The 17,785-nt window shown below is 27.0% G+C and overlaps 1 long non-coding RNA gene across 1 annotated transcript in view; it reads right to left on the reverse strand.

The window, feature by feature from the left end:
- Window positions 1-689: 689 nt before the first annotated feature.
- Window positions 690-17,785, reverse strand: part of LOC122270973 (uncharacterized) — a 34,998-nt gene continuing 17,902 nt past the window's right edge. The window contains exon 2 of the long non-coding RNA XR_006226080.2: window positions 690-1,560. This is a non-coding gene — a long non-coding RNA (uncharacterized LOC122270973). The remainder of the gene's footprint in view (window positions 1,561-17,785) is intronic.

Raw genomic sequence — 17,785 nt, forward strand, 5'->3', positions numbered from 1 at the left:
AAAAAAGTATGGCTGGTGAAGATATATATATATATATATATATATATATATATATATATATATATATATATATATATATATATATATATATATATATAATATATAATACATCTAAAATAAAAATAGTTCTTTTAATTCTCATAGATTTAAATAATTAACTTCTAATTTGATTTATATGAAATTGATTTAAATTATCTTTTCTTCTTTTTGTACTCATTTAATATCGATGGTAATTTACTGCGCTTTTTATCGCCTTAAAAATATTGTCCTTCGTATAAAATGTCTTTCTTTCTTTAATTTGATATACGTAAAATTAAAATTTATTTTTACATTTCTTTCGTTAATTTTTTTTACATTTCATCGTCATCAGCAGATGCTATAGAGTTAGTATCACTAATGTTTTAAAAATAAATTAAAAAGGAATTTTTATTTTAGGCTAAAGCAAATTCTTATTACTATGTATTTTGAAATTATTTTATTATTTAAAAATGAAAATATTACTTTCACAAATAAAACTTTATATAAAAGATCAAACAAACATTGGATTGTTCAATCCCCAATCTCTAATTAAGGAAAAAGTCCAATATTAATTACATTGGAGTATGAAAATAATAAATTTGAAGTAAATTAAGAAGTGTAAAAATAATAACATAACTCGAAAATATTAAGAAAAAATATACTGATCCAGATCAATATTGAAACGTAATTTATTCACTTACAATCACTTTAATGCTTGTATACATAGACAGAATGTAATAATTTTTATTCAAAATTTTAAAATTTAAATATATTATACTTATTATACATATCACAGCATTCATTTAATAAATACAAAATATTTACTCAAAAATATGATGGATAGTTTGTTTGTTTCTAAGATTGTGCATTCAGTTCAAACTGATTTTTAATATACAGTAATTTAAAATGAAAAATGCCTCAATATTTACAGTTTTGAAATAATTTTCTATATTTTAATAAGATACTAAATTTCTTGATATAATCAGCCTCATCTGAATTAAAATCTATAATATAACTAAATTACTTTTTTTACAAACATAATTTACTATTTGATAAAAATATTAAATTTTCACACAGTTTAAAATAAAAATACTGTAATTTGTTTTACAAATTAGTAAATGATGGTGAGTATTGGAAAAAAACCAACATTTTTATTACATATTCATTATTATATTCATTATTAAAGATTTTCTGGTGCTATTACTTTAACTATATCACATTTTTCAGTTGATTGTAAAAACCACAACAAGATTTAAAAAGATTACAAACAAATAAAAGTTTGGAGTCTATTCACAAAATAATAATTGTTTTTCCAAACACAGGTTCTTCCTTCTCAAAACTTGAAACTATGCACATTCCTTGCTTGTAAACTGTTCTTGAAACTAGTATTTTTCAAGTGGGAAAAAACTGTTTATAACCCTCTGGAATTCAGATAATTTCGGCAGAATAAATATTTTTATCAATAGGTTCGGCACTGGTTATAACAATATCTCCTAAGTCTTTTTCTTGACTAAAAGCATTGAAGTTGTTGGTGCCTTTGTGCTAAGGAAAAAAGATTAAAAATAATATAATTTATGCTGATAAAAAGTTCAGAAGAAACAAAATTTGAATCCTTTCTTTTTCAAAAAACATAGAAAGAACAATCAGAGCAAGTAATATTTTAATTACTATTTTCAAAGAACAATATTAAAAAAATCTGAGAAATTGTAGTCCTCATTTAAAAAAAATGTTAAAACATTTCACTACCTAAAAAAAAATTTAGAGACCAACTATTAATATTTTTTATCTTAAGCCTCCTTTCACAAACAAAAATCCCGGAAAGTAAGGAAGGATATTTTTTAAAATACTATTATTATTATTGTTAAAATGCTCTAAAGCACCCAAATCCACAGAGCGTCCCCGTAAAAAATTTGCTGAAGGAACTGTTAACTGTTAAAATAATAAATGAAGAAATTGATCATTACTTGGACAGATCAAAGAGTTCGTGGAATCTGGCTGCTGATAAACACACAAGCAGTATTCATGTGGATGTTATTCCACATGAATATTGCAAACTCCACATGTATACAGTTTGTGAGGATTGTCTTTTTAACTAAAGATCTTTTTCATAGAAGCAGATATATTTCAGAATAAAAAAAATACTTTAATAATTAAAATGAAACTTTTCAAAAAAATTATTTTTTTAAAAAACAATGGCTGTAAATATTATAAAGAATACATATGACATTTTTGATGATCAATGAAAACGTTCGATTTCCTGCCTATGTTGCCTTTTCCCTCCCTCACAAAATACAAATGTGGGATAAATTAAGTCTACAAAAAAAATCATATAAAAATAAGTATCTAAAGCAAAGTATCTATGAGCGTCAAAGTATTTTTTATTTATATTTAATAAAAAAAATATATTTATTAACTTTTTTAATACGATATTTTGTTTTATTTAAAATGTTTTTGCTTAGTCAAAAAATATTAATAATGAAATCTATTTTTCAAAAAAATTATAAAAAGAAATCAGCTTATTTCTAAATGTTCTAAAACAAATCTTGTTCTTGCCGGTGTTTTGTTAAAAATCTCAGTGAAATTTTCTTGGAGAATAAAAAGAAAATATCATTTTGGTTACTTTAACGCCAATATTACCCACTTTATTTTTCTCCTACCTCGTGCGCCCAACGAACTTAAAGAGAAACCAAGTTTCCATGACAACGTCTACCGCTAATTTGAGGTGAATAATTCGTATTGAAAATTTTACAACAAAAGCATTTTAGAATGTATAGACCAAAATTCGTGTAATTATGTGACATTACAAACGAAAATGAGTAAAATAGAACATGAAAATCAAAACAGAAGCATAGATATTGATAAAAAATTATTAATCTTAATGAAAAATACATACGATTTTTTTTTTGATCGGTAGAATTAAATTAAAATCTGGAACCTAGAAAATCTTCACCGGCAGTAAATTTGGCATAAGAACTATGTTGCTTAAGATTGCCGTATTTACCGTTTATTTGTCACTGGTATGGCATTTTCTGAGTGCATAAAATGGATATCTCTCCTTATTTACAGAGAAAGAGCTTATATAGATTTTAAAATATTGAATTATTCATACAACGAATATAGTTTCAGATTTGAAGCTAACACTTTCAGAATAGAGAACAAAATTTTTAAAGTTGATATGAAAGAAATGAACTTAATGCAAATAAATAAGAAAAGTTGCAAATAAATAAGAAATGCAAAAGAAATAGACAAAGACAACTTGCATGAGATGATAGCAAGCTTCTACAACAAAATCATTCATCTTGTCAACAGGTACAAAATAAGTTATCGGTCATGGTTAAAGCTCGTGTCTGTCATAGTACGGAAGTTCGGTGCAATTGATTGCGTCATAAACGCATTTCTTGATCATATTTACCAACTTATGGGGCAATCTAACCAAAACAATTTTTCATTTTTCCAATTTATGGTGAAATTAGAAACTTTGCATCAAGTATTGGTTAAACATTTGCCGAGATTTTTTTACAGTGAAGACGTGTGACATATTTGTAAATATACATATATTTGGAATTATTGATTTTTTCATTTGTGCTGAAAAAGTATAAACAAAAGTGACTCTAGTTATTCATATGAGAGTCATAGAGGTATGGTAAAGCTAAGTGACCGAAGCTATTTTTTGATTGGACAATCTCAGTTCTGAATTTTATTCTTCATCTATTTTAGCATGATTTATTCAGATCTCTTAAGATTACAACTAGTAAGATTACATCACACTCATAAAGAGCTTATTTCTGCGAAACATTGCATAGAAATTTTCAGTTTAATTGAGCATAACTTTTTAACAAAATCTAAATACACTTATGTAAGTTTTCAAAACATTTTAACAAATTTTTAGTTACGATTTAATTTCTCATAAACTAGCTGAAAACCCTTTCTTCGTGAGGGGTAAAAAATATTAAAAATCAATAAAGAGTTAATAATAAACACTAGGAAACACACAGAGCTAAAAGGCATATACCGACAGAATTAAAATCATTCAAAATAATTCATTTTTTACTTATTTATAGATGTCTTGTTCAATTCCTGTTTGGCTTTGCATCATTAGATTACGCAACACACGTATTTAGAAGCTCTATCTTCGTTGACACGTCAACCCAGGATGGGCTCTGGCCTTCTTCGTGACCAAATATCGTGTATCTTTCGCTTTGTTTTTCATCCAGTTATTTTTTATTTTTAGATAATCGTTGAAGCAGTCCAACATAATAAGTTCAGCTGCTCTGTTTTTTGTGCGTCGGTTGATTTGGCTATAGATACTTTTTTGGTGTTGCTATCGTTTGTGTTGCCAGTTATAGTTAGTCATGATAACCTATGGGTGTTAATTAATTAAAATATGCCAGATTTTTGGAATTACAGAATTTAAAAATAGAATTGTAAAATTCTATTTTTAAATTCTTTATAATTCCTTATATTTTCCGAATTATTTTGATGCACTTACGTTCAAAAAATTTCTTTTTCATTCTTCTCACAAAAGTTGACAGGAATTTTTATCTTTTCTTGTCAATGCCAAGATTCATATGTCATAAATTTAATTAAGCGTTCGTAAATTGCTATCAAGGATTTTGTTGGGAGGAAATTTAACCTTAAACTTTTCTTTAAGCCAAAGTGACCTTAATGGCCCAATAATTTTGTTATGGATTTTAGCTGTTATATTGTCGCGGTGTGTCAGAGGACTAAGAGCTTGCCTCCGAATGAGGTGAACACTTTCGAATCCCAACGGTAGCTGGATTATACCGATTCTGCTCTCAGCTCACTCTGAACACAGTGCTGACGTAAAATATGAACAATAAATAGTAGACGGTTCATGACTTGAAATCTCATTGCCGCGAGCTAACAGTGGGAAGTTTTACGGTTTGGTTCCCAAAGTCGTACTTCTTCTTCTCGTGTCATAGGAGCGCTATCTACGTATGTGTTATTATGTTTTAATATTTGGTAAGAGAGCGACTAGAGTTTGGGACATATACTGAAACAGTGACAGCAGTTTTGTTAACCAGCGATACCAAGTAGGAGACTGCAAACTCCTATTATAAATAGATATTGCACCCACATTAATTAACATTAAAAAAATATTTAACCTCGGAATCTACGTCTTAATTGTGACTGGTGTTTCGAAACGTTAGTAAAGCAATCGATTTTCGAAGAATTACTGCTCTTAAATTCTTCTCCAATGTAAAGAACTATTCTTTTTAAGTCAAATATAAAGATAAAACAGAATTTTACGCAGTTTCATTAAAATGTTAAAAAAGAAATCTTTTTCATCAAATTCTTGGAAGGAATAAAAAACATTCTCTGATTTAATTGAGCAAAGTATTTTTAGTCTAGATTTCCTTTGAATAATTAGAAAAAGTATTCCTTTCTTAGTGAGTGAAAAACAAGACTTATAAAAAAATAACTAACTTAACATTATTTTAATTATTTTTGATAAATATTAAATTGATTGATTTATAAAAAATTATTTAGAGTTCAAGTATTTACAATAAAGTTTATCGCATGAAACTTCTTGATAGATTGAAATCAGAAATAATGAGATATGGAACCAAAGTATGTGTATAACAATCATAACTTAATAATGAAATCAAAAAGAATTTGTGTGTGTGTTTTTTTTAAAAAAAAAAAAACTGCGCTTCGCATGTGTCATGTTTCTCATCTGAATTCTTTCGCAGCGTCTCTTAATAAATAACATAAAAAAATTTAATTAATTAAAAATTGAAGCTAACTTTCTCAAAGTGTAGGAACTTAAAAACAGGTTGAAAAGTAAAACGAAATTATATCTTCTGAAACAACTTCATCCTTTCATTTATTAATTTTTATTAACTCTAATCTCAATTACATGCTCGTATAAAAAGGGTTCAATGAAAAAACAATGAAAAACCGTTTTTTTTTTTTTTCGCGAAATTAATCTTTCCTAACGTAGCATATGGAAAATAAATAAATATTATAGAAATTGCAATAAAATATTTATCATTTTTTTTTTATTAAATAGAGTTGTAAGCTAGCATAGTATAGGGGCAGTAATCGTCACTGGTATTTTATTATGAAAATTCAAAAACTACATTTGCTAAAGATTATAACAATAGCTAAGGTGAAAAGATTGAAAAAGTCTCATTTTTAAAATGTTTCTCCCAAACAATCTAAATTGTAAATTTCGGCAATAATAAAAGAGCTGTGGTGGCTTGGGGGACATCGCGCTCAGCTCCAATGAGGTGACCCAGACACGAATTCCAGTTCCAACTGGTCGATACGTGTTCCGCAACAGGATCGCACCGACCACAGTGCTGACGTAAAATATCCTTAGTGGTAGACGAATCATGGCTTACCATCGGGATAACCGTGGTAGATTTCCTTTGTTTTCCTCATCATATAACGCGAATGCGGGTTAGTTCCATCAAAAAGTCCTATAGGATAGGTAGTTTGTCCCAAGAGTTCCCTTGTCTTCGTGGTTGGGTTTAAAATTACAAAGTTATGTAGTTAAACATTAATGGTCGTAAACTCAAGATTCGGTGATCTATTCAAAGCAAATTATAAAATAAAACAATTTACAAAAAGCAAATTCTTAGGAAAAATAGTAATTGAGATTCCTTTTTTTAAATCAACCTTAAAAATTTGTAAAATATGCGTAGATAAATGTAAATACAAAAAATGAGTTTCAGTTACTTTAATTTTTTAATTTGTTTTCTGTTTTGGTAAAGTCAGTATTAATTGAAAAGGTAATTAATAGAAAAGGACAAAAAATAACAAAAAAAATATAAAAAAATTTTTAAAGTAGTACTAATTTAGCAAGATAATTTGCAACCGAGTTAAGTAATAATTGTACTATTAAAAAATTATTTCTGAAAAAAAATTATTATAAAAATATTAGCGCCATTGTTTTGTATAGTTACAAGATATATTGATATAACTCCTGACACGAATCTTATTTATAAGTTTTAGTGGAGACAAAGGCATATGAAACAATGTTATTTTTTGTTAAATTTTGATAACTACTATATTTCTTAGGTTTCTTTAAGATTATGATCTTTTTTTATGGCCTTATCAAACAAAGTAGGTTCAAGGAAAGTAGAAAAAAAAGTGGTAGAACCAGAAGCTGACGTCATTGAAATCAACAAAGGTAACCACGTCAATCAGAAAAGGGATTCAAGCAAAGTTATAGATATTATAAAGCATTGTGTACATTTTATAATTGTATTATTATATTAGGTAGTTATTACCACAGAATTTATTACCGAAACTAAACATTGCTGCAGTCAATTATAATTTGGTGATTTTTACGACTCCTTGAAATAGAATAGTACCATTAAATTTTGAAACTTACTACAGTATTGCATAAATGAAAATAGAATTTTTACAGACGACAGTAAAATTGTTAAATAAATTATGCTGGTAGAGGTTACAGAATGATAGAAACTAGCACCGTCATCAAGCTAGTGGACAAAATTTTAAAGCAAGGCTCAACCATCGCAAGCACTTAATAGAAACCTATACAAATAAACAGTTTTTGATTAACTTTTCTTTTCCTTTAATTCTGGAAGCTGTAGAATATGTAAATTTTTTAAATCGTGTTTTTGGAAAACTAACGTATTTTAATAATTAATGCAAAATGATTCGACTAAAACATGGAAATGTATTTGTTAAGTTTAAGATGAATAATCAATATCTTAATCCAATAATCTAAAGACAGAATGCCTATTTTAAGAATCAGCACATAAAGTATTAAAAAATAAATAAAAAATATTAGCTCTATAAGAAATAGATAAAAAACAAATCGATTTTCTTTTAACATACTTCAAAGAACAATGATCAAGAATTGTTCAATAAACATAAAGTTTTTTTTCTCCAAAATCTCTATTTTTAAATGCGAGATAAGTTTATTAAATAGCATAGTAATTATGTTTCAAGGGGTATTACAACAGCTGCAAATGAAAAATTTAATTTCCCCATAAAAAAATTTTTTATCCCATTAGATATAAAGTATTTGTTGAGTAATATTACTCGTATGAATAAAAGCAATTTCATGTAAATATGGTAAGGACTATAAAATTCTAAGCTAGTTTAACGGTTTTGAAAGATTTTTTATATTTTTCATGAAAATAATTTATTCCATTACTTTATTTAACATTTCATAAAAAATTATGAGATGACATTAAAATAGAGTATATATATATATATATATATATATATATATATATATATATATATATATATATATATATATATATATATATATATATATATATATATATATATATATATATATATATTGTATATATATATACACATATATATATGCATATTGTATATATATACATATATATATATTTATATATATATATATATATATATATATATATATATATATATATATATATATATATATATATATATATATATATATATATATATATATATATATATATATATATATATATATATATATACTTGCATAAATTTTTAGTGTAATATATGACGGATTTCATTCAAAATTTGCATTTTTCCTTCAAAATTACATTTTTTATATAACGTTAAAATCGTAAAGTAGTGAAAAATAATAACTAGTTATTGAAAATTATTTTTGGTATCCGCATGACGCATTTTATTATCATTTATATCATCATGACAGTATAATATTGTATTCAAGAAGATAAAAGTTATTTTTTAAACTGTATCCATAAAAATTCGCTTCATTTTAATGAAGAAAAATACTATTGTCATATTATATGTGCATGCTCAATTTTTTTTTTTTTGAATTTCATGGATTTATTTTTAGTTTAGTTGAACATTTATTTAATATAAATAAGATTTGTAAAGAACATTTTACAATCGTATTTGTTCAAAAACAATAGAAATTTTTAAAATAATAAAATTTCTGAATTTATTTAATGTTTTGATAAAACAAAATATTCATAAGTAACTATTACAATTTAATAACTATTTGAATTAACCCTATTGAATATGCACTTGTACTGAATATAATAGCTCACTTTCTTATGAGAAATACTAAATGCGCTCAATATAATAGCTACTGTAAAAAAGTTTAACTATTATGGAAATATTGCAGAGCAACTCTCAAGTATTCGGATCTATACACGAAAATCAACAATTTATTATGCGTAGACGTCTCCATAGTAAACAATAGCAAAACATAGACAGTAATTGAAATTTTAATTATTCAAGATAAAAATAAGGGGTTGAAATTTTAATTTTTTAAATTTGCTAAAAGTCGTACCATCCAAACTTCTAGAGGTCTAAAAATGGATTACTTAATCCTTTTAATACGTTTTAATAACATGTAATTCCCCATTATATAAATATTATGTAAATACTACTGGTTTGAATATTCCGTATTTAAGTATTGCTATCTTATTTGCAATTTGCAACATCTAAAAAAAATAGGATTTAATTACTTGAGATATTTATAAGTACTTGTAATTACCCTTACTGGCTTGAAGTAAATTTAAATGTAAAATTTAAGTGTGCAAAAGGGTTTAGAAAATATAAGATTATTATCAGTATTGTTTAAAATGCACTTCTTGTTTAGCTTGATATCATTTGTAAACTAACAACAATAATTTTAAAAATGCACTTAAAATATATATTATACCAATTAATGGCAAACAGTAAAAAACATTTTTTTTTAAATTGTAATACCATTGCAATCCTTGATAATGTTTGTAACAAAAATAATGTAACAAAATATTAAGCATAATATTAACATAAATAAGTAACATAAATAATGTTAAAATGAAAAATTAAATCAAAAAAAATTTAAACAAAAATGCGCTCTTTTTTTAAACCAATACCATATTCTAACAGTAATATGGTATTGAATATTAAAACACTAAATTAATATGAACGGAAAATTTAACTAGTGTATTTAAATTCGACACAACTATTTGATTGAAGAAATAGATGCAATAGACAAAAATATAGCTAAATTAAATAATAAATTCTACAAAAAAGCCACCTCTTGTTCTACAGCAAATTTCAAGGAAATATTCCTATTTGAAAATTTAACTGAAGACTGGAAAACAATAACAGCATTATACTATTGCACTGATATATGATAGTTGATATCAATAGCATATACATATCCTCATTTCATGCTTAGCTAAAATTCATAGTTTTACAATATCGCCCTACTGCATACAATTACGCAGTCATAACCTCAATGATCCCCATGATCTTTCACATCCCACGATCATCATTATACTCCTTTAATTCATTTGCATTCCACAACCTCATCGAATCACAAAGATCAAGCTAAAGATGAATGGGAAATATGCCCAGATGTTTTATACAGTTTAAGTTTACATTAAAATAGAGTAACTCAAGAGTTTCAAACAAATGGAAATCTTTACTTAGTATACCACTAAAATATCATTTAATGGACTACAACAAATGTAGATAATAAAAACTATAAAATTTTATTGCTAAGAATAAAAAATTCTTATAATCGCTGAAAACATCCATCGCTTTTGTTCATTAGTAAAAAAATGGGAATTATTGAAATAGCACGCGATTTTTTCTTAAATTAAAAAAAAAAATTATATTTTTACAGAAGTATAAAACATGGAAAAATTGATTGTACAGATCATTGTTTTTTTAACAATACACTGAACTTATTATTATTTTTTTAAATTTATATTTATTAAAAATTTTGAATGAAAAATTGAAAATCCTTATCACTGAAATAAAAACATTAACCATGTTATTTAAATTAAAAGTTGTGTACATTATAAAATTTTCAATAAATTCTGTAACGGTATCATCATCCTCAAAATTTTCGAAAAGGCTAATAATAAAATCAATGGTCTTAACTGGATAAATTAGATACGTTACAGGTTGTAAATAAATAAAATTAAAAATTCGTTATATTTTTAAAACTTGAAATTTCTTTTAGTGAAATGATATGAATGCTTTATCAATTTGTCATACGAAAATTTAAAAATGTAGACTCGAAATGCCGTAAAAATAAAATATAAAGAATTGTAATAAATACCACAAAGATTACGTAACGGATGAAAGTTCAAACTAGTCCATAAAACAATTTAAAAACCACATTATCAAGGATGAACGTTGATAAAAAAATTAGTTTCTTCTTTCCGATAAATCATAATTTAACTCCAAAAATTAGGGAAAAATTGAAAATGATTCTTTAATATGGGTCCTGAGAGTAGCAGGGGGGAATGTCGAAAATCTAAGCAAAGCATCGTAAACCATTCCAGGGTCTTAGTCCATCTATTTCCAATAAGTTTTCGCAGCTAAGCATTCTCCTCTAGTGTGAAGTAGCCATGAATATAAAAATAATTATGAACTGAAGACCAGCAGATGATTTTCAAATTTGCGTTTTAAATCCAACTTCGCTCAGCTTAATTGCAAGAGGAAATTTATATTTTGTTGAAGAGGTTTGATTAGCGTATACAAGTTGAAGAAGTCAATGAGTTTAAGTTAGTTTTGATTCCATTAATTGAAGAGGTTGTATGTTTTCATCATAAGTTGAAAAAGTTCGATGAATTTACCATTCGTTGAAGAGGATGTTTATTGGAGTAGTCTCTCATATATTGTTGCAGTCGGATTCCAGTAGGTCAACAATTATTTAACAAGCATCATAAATTGCTTAATAAAGAATCAGTTTATAATAAATCAAGATATTTGAGTTTTGAAATTTATGTGTAATCATATGGAGCTTTAAAGTAAAAAAAAAATGATTCATACTTATTAATTAATAAATTTAGAAAACGGCTCGAATGGTGCAGCTACAGGGCCTAGCCCCACAAGGCACCTACGAAATCAAAAATGCAAGCGTAATGCGTACGCAGTGTTGCCAGAACTTAAGATTAAAAAGTAGCGAATGGGAGCTCCAAAGGTGGCAGATTCGAGTATTTTCTTAAAATTATTTTTACACACACACACACACGCACGCACGTACGCACACACACAAACGCACTCACGCACTTTGTGTGTTCCTAACGACTAAACGATTGTTAATTCATGTAAATTAAGATATGAATGAATTAACAATCTATTAATTTCCCCTCGTGATCCGCGAGAAAGAATATTTTGTACCTTGACCTATTTAATAAACCAATTATAATTATTAATGCTTCCCTTTTTCGCTGATATCTAATAAAATAGAGGAAAATACTTATGCTACTTTCCCTATTGTAAAATTTTAGAGAGCGATTTAAACTCCACCATTGCTAAAAAGTTATCTGAATACACAATATGAAGCTCAAAAAAAATATTTTTTCTTAGTCTGCTGTTAGTCTGCTTGGCTGAACTTTCGACCATGACTGCTAACATTACAAGCCTAGCAGGATAGAGCAGTTGGAAAAAAAATCTATCTCTTTCCCAGATATATACCCTTCAAAAAAACCATATGCGACGGCGAACACAATTTCAGACGAGGTGTAGATGGTGCGAAACTCTTGCGCTGATGGAGCGAACTACGAAACTCTTATTATATAAATGATTAATTGCTCGATTCTGAAATATCCTCATCAAGATGAGACAGAAGTATAAACGTGATGTTATGAGGATGATGCAAGAATGTGAGAAACTTAAAAAACAAATGAGAAACAGATGAAAAGTAGTGAGCTCCTTTTGAAAATGAAGTGTTGTGTTCATTTGTATTTATCGGAAGTCGACTACTCAAACTTGCTGGAAAGGACATCACAAAAAATAATAATAATAAAGAAAAATGGATCAACGTTTTCCGATAGGTTTGTGTAATGCGATAACGTCGGAGATTCTGTCCTTCTCCACATTTATAGTGAAAGATGTTTTCCAAAACAAAACCATTCAAGGATTTCATCACCCATTAACAATATCTTCAACTGATGGTGCTATGAAAGGGAAGATTACTAAAATTCCAAATGTGTTTAGATAAATTTTGGTTCTTTTAGAATCGTTTAGTCCTAAAATAGCGACATAAATTTACAATGAGAGTTCTTTCTATTTTATTTATTTATTTATTTATTCACCATTGCGTTTTATTTTATTTCTGAAATGGTATTTGTTCTCATATTGAAATTTTCTATAACAGTTGAAATTTGAAAAGTGAATGCTTATAAATAATTCAAGCTCACATGCTGAACAATTTAGCATATAATATGGTTATTGACGTTTATATTTGTTACTTCAATTAATTGATATTAGTATTCAATAGTTGACCACAGTATTTGGTTTAAAATATAATATTGTTTTTGAAATTTAATGCTTTAATTATATCTATATATATTTTACCTTTTACTTTTGATTCAGTACAATCGCTATGATAATTAATAAAAAAGTTATTTAAAAGAATTATTATTTTTTATTGCATTATACATCACAATATATATTATTACATTGATTGCTTGGGTAAAATTTAATTTTCTGTTTTATTATGCTTAGGGTTAAAATGAATAAGCAATTAAATTTTTATTTCTAAATGTAAATTCGTAATAATTTAAATTTTTTTAATATTTGAATGCCCTTACAGTGTGGCAAAAATTATAAATTAAATATTTAAGTAACTGTAAATTTTAAATCCAATACATATAATTTAGAAGAGGAACTAAATGTTTTAAATGTTTATTTAAAAATTTAAATATAAATCAAGATAAACCTGATATATTAATCATTGAGTTCAATGTTGGTGTTTAATTCACAGCTTGGCTCAAACACTTCGAAAAACAAGCTAGAGATTTTAACTTAAATGAGGAATGGAAATTTAAAAAAATTCATAAATTCATTAAGGGTTCAGCTATGAAATTATATATTAATAACTGTTTAAATTTTAATTCTTATCAGGAAATAGTAGACATTTTCTCGAGAATTATTTTCACCTCCTTTTGGTTTTAATGATTTTCAAAATTTAAAATCTTCTGGCCAAGCTAAAATCCCGAATTCATATTTTACCAAAAATGTAGAGTTAGGTCGAAAAATAAATTTAATTAATGAATATATAATTGTGGGTTTGTCCATAGGATTGCCCCCACAAATTAAAACACTTTTGGATTTAAAAAAACCCATAACCGCAATTGAATGGCTCAAAATTTTTTCTAAAATAATTCATGACGTCCCCACTGTCTTAAACCAAATTGAAACTAAATCCAAACTATTATAATCCTTGACAAAAATAAAAAATTTTTCTCGTCCAATTCAACATTTCAATCAACAATCCCAATTTAGACCTAGTGTTCAAAAAGAAAGTGACAAATTTCATGAAAATAAGCAAGGAACAAGTAATTTGTCCTAGGATTGCCTCCTAAACCTTGTAAATACTGCGATAAACTTGGAATATAATTAATGCTTATCTTTGGGGCCAAGATTGTATAACCAAACCTGATATTTTTACAACTAAAAATCAAACCCTGTCTAAACAAGTAAGTGACCAACCACAAAATTGACAATTCTTAGTATCCGGATACATTCGAAATAGAAATGAAAACAGCAAAAGTGGCAATTACCCGATTGTGTCAAATAAAGCTATCTTGTTAAATATTTACAAAGGTAATATTTTAAATATAATCCCAACTAAAATTTTTGAAAAACTAAATGTCCATAAAGAAAGAAAAAACTTTATTGATGTAAAACAAAGAAAAGCTATTTTGCAACTTACTCAAACTTGCACTTTAAATGTAAAAATTACAAATATAGCTATGTCAGTGGAATTTAATATTTTAAATACTGATCTACCTTATACCATTTTGGGCATAAAGGAATGTGATGTGTTTTAATTCTCCATTGATAGTGTTAAACGAGTTGTAACGCAAAATTGGAGAAATCATGAATTATGAAAGCATTTGGATTTTGAAAGAAACTTGTCTTTACGCGTTTCTCCTGAAATCCAGATTAAATATTGCAATAAAATTACCTGTAATGAAAATAAGGTTAAAAACAGAAATAAGGATTGTAAAAAGAAAAGGAAAAAAAAGAGTGTTGAATCAAATAACAAAATGGTAAAAATGGTAAGGAAAATAAACTTTTGGACATAAAAATAAGCAAAAATAAGAAATCAAAATTAAGGAAAAATAAGATAAAAAATAGAATTAAAAGTAAAGATTTAAATAGCGAAACTGAAAATAATCTAGAATTTTCACACATTCCTGAGATTTAATGAGTTAATGGTAGTCAACATTGTCGAACTCATGTTGACAGAATTGTGTAAATCCTAGATAAGGAAAAAAAATTCCCAACTTCAGGAAATTTTTTGACATGTATTATGACAAATATTAAAAAATATGACAAATATTAAAAAATAAATAAAAAGTATATTCATAATTAAGAAAATACAAAAATAGTTCATGTACCAAAATTACGAAGGTACCATCCACCTGACAAACTGAAACTATATAATGAATGATAAACAAATGTAATAATTTAAATAATAGTGCGGTTTAAAAATGGAATTAATTATATTTCATGTTAAATTTAATGCTTGAATGGTTTTTCATTGTTAAAAGTAAAATTAAAAGTACTGAATATGACCAAACACATGGTTCAGTGGAACATGCTTTTCCCTTACTTAGGAAGAACCGACCCTTCAAATTTTCTTTGAATTCAGCTTTTACCCATATCTAAAAAAAGAGAGGGCGATGGTAGTTCTGTGTTTGGGGTGAAAACCTCAAATATAGATTTTTTTTATACAGATTATAAAGTCTTTAATTGCAACTAGGATCTTCCAGTTCATTATTGTTGAGATTTGGGACTACTTCCCGCCTTTTGGGGAATATAGCCCCTTATCCCTCAAAAATGCCCCTAAAAATACTGAAGTCTTAAACTTCATAAAAAAGACCAAAGTGTAATTTTTTCATTAAAATAATATAAGAATACTGAAGTCTTAAACTTCAGAATAACTAAAACTGTGTCATTTTTTAAAATTTTGTTTTCAAACAAGGTATACAATATTGAAATCGTATTTCGGATTGAAATTTTTTCACCCAAAAAGTGTCAACTTTCTTTTCATATCTCATATCACTTGTATTTTCGTATTTTTATTTTTCATGTTTTTGAATATTTGCATTTTCAAACTGTTTATAAATTTTCTCATCTTGATTTAAGAGTTTACTTTTCATTTATTGAGAGTATACTAGAGTATTTTTTAATAATTCATATTACTTTTATATATTATTAATATTACAAATTAATTCTTTTTATTTTACTCATAGGGTAAGTTTTGCAAATGGATAATTTTTAAAATTTTTAGATAGTAGTTAAAATTTTCGGCAAAGGGGGATGTAACATAAAAAGCTTTAATAGATATTTTTATCTTTTTCCTTTACTGTAAATTCTTTTCTTAATTTATTATTCAAAAAGAAATGCTCTTTCTTACACTTTTAAATTCACATCCTGTCTTTTAATCTATTTCTGGCTTAAGTTATGCATTAATTAACATTCTATAAATTTCCCTTCGTGATCCAAGAGAAAGAATAATTGGTCTCTCGACCTATTTAATAAGCCGATTACAATTATTAATGTTTCAAATTTTCCCTGGTATCAAATAAAATAGAAGGAAATCGTTATGCTACTTTCCCTGGAAAAAAAACTAAAGCACATTGATTTTAGAGAGCGATTTGAGCTCCGCCAATGCTAAAAAGTAATCTGAAAACACAATGGATAAAATCAATAAAAATATTGCACACGATCAAAGCAATAGAATACACGCTCAATAAAAATATTTTTTCTTTCCAGCTGTTTTCGACCATGACCATATATATTTAATATATATAAACAGCAAAATAAATACAAAATAACAGGAAGAAAATTAAGAAAAACAATAAGTTTCATCCATTTCAGGCAAATCCGTGGTCAAAATTATTTACTAAAAATTTCTTTATTAATTTATACAATATTTCCACGTGCAAATCCATTTCGGGCAAATCCGTGTCTTAAATTATTCACTAAAAAGATTTCTTTGTTAATTGATTTAATTTTTCCATGAGCAAATCCATTTCGGGCAAATTCATGGCTAAAATTACGTGCAAATCAGGCAATTCATGTTTCTCTTTTCTATTTTATATTTTTTTTCTTAAATAAATGTTTATTTTCTAAAATTATTTATGGACAACTTCTTTAAGTTATCCAGTATAATATTACCTTGCGCACATCCATTTTCGGGCACATCCTTGGTAACTAACAAATCACACGCTCTTCAGCAATGCAGTAAGAACGGCACATTAAAACAATACTCCTCTAGTTACGCTCAATTTGCGTCCCGCAGTGGACTGATCGTTAAGACACGGTTCCCAGCAGATCACCGAAGTCAAGCATCACTGGCTACGGTCAGTGTGCGTGTGGGTGACCACTTGGGCCAGCCTGCGTAGGGACCGAGGGTGTGCGGTATTGGTCCTCGTTAAACTGTTCTACCGTAAAGTGCTCGACTTCGCGTGCAGGACGTCGGGCTACTGAAGCGGGGGTGCCATCCCCTCTGCAGAGGATCAAAATTGTGATGGCATGTCTTTGGATCATCCTCAGGGATGTTTCCCAGACCGTCGCCAATAGCCCATTGTGCAGCTCTTGTGCGACGTAAATGAACAACAACAACGCTCAATTTGCGCTTTTGTTTTCTTATTTTGCAATCTGGCAATCTTGCTACGAAAATATTTTAAATCATTCTTGAAAAATTTTCCGCTCATGTAAGTTCATTTGAATTCGCTACTCGCTTTATAGATTATGCTCTATGTTTTATTCTCTTTTTTCTTTTCATTTTATATTATTTTATGTCTTTATGTGT

This window comes from Parasteatoda tepidariorum, chromosome 3, assembly GCF_982258835.1.
Source record: "Parasteatoda tepidariorum strain Cologne lab strain chromosome 3, Ptep-v5.0, whole genome shotgun sequence".
In the NCBI taxonomy this organism is placed as follows: Eukaryota; Metazoa; Arthropoda; class Arachnida; order Araneae; family Theridiidae; genus Parasteatoda; species Parasteatoda tepidariorum.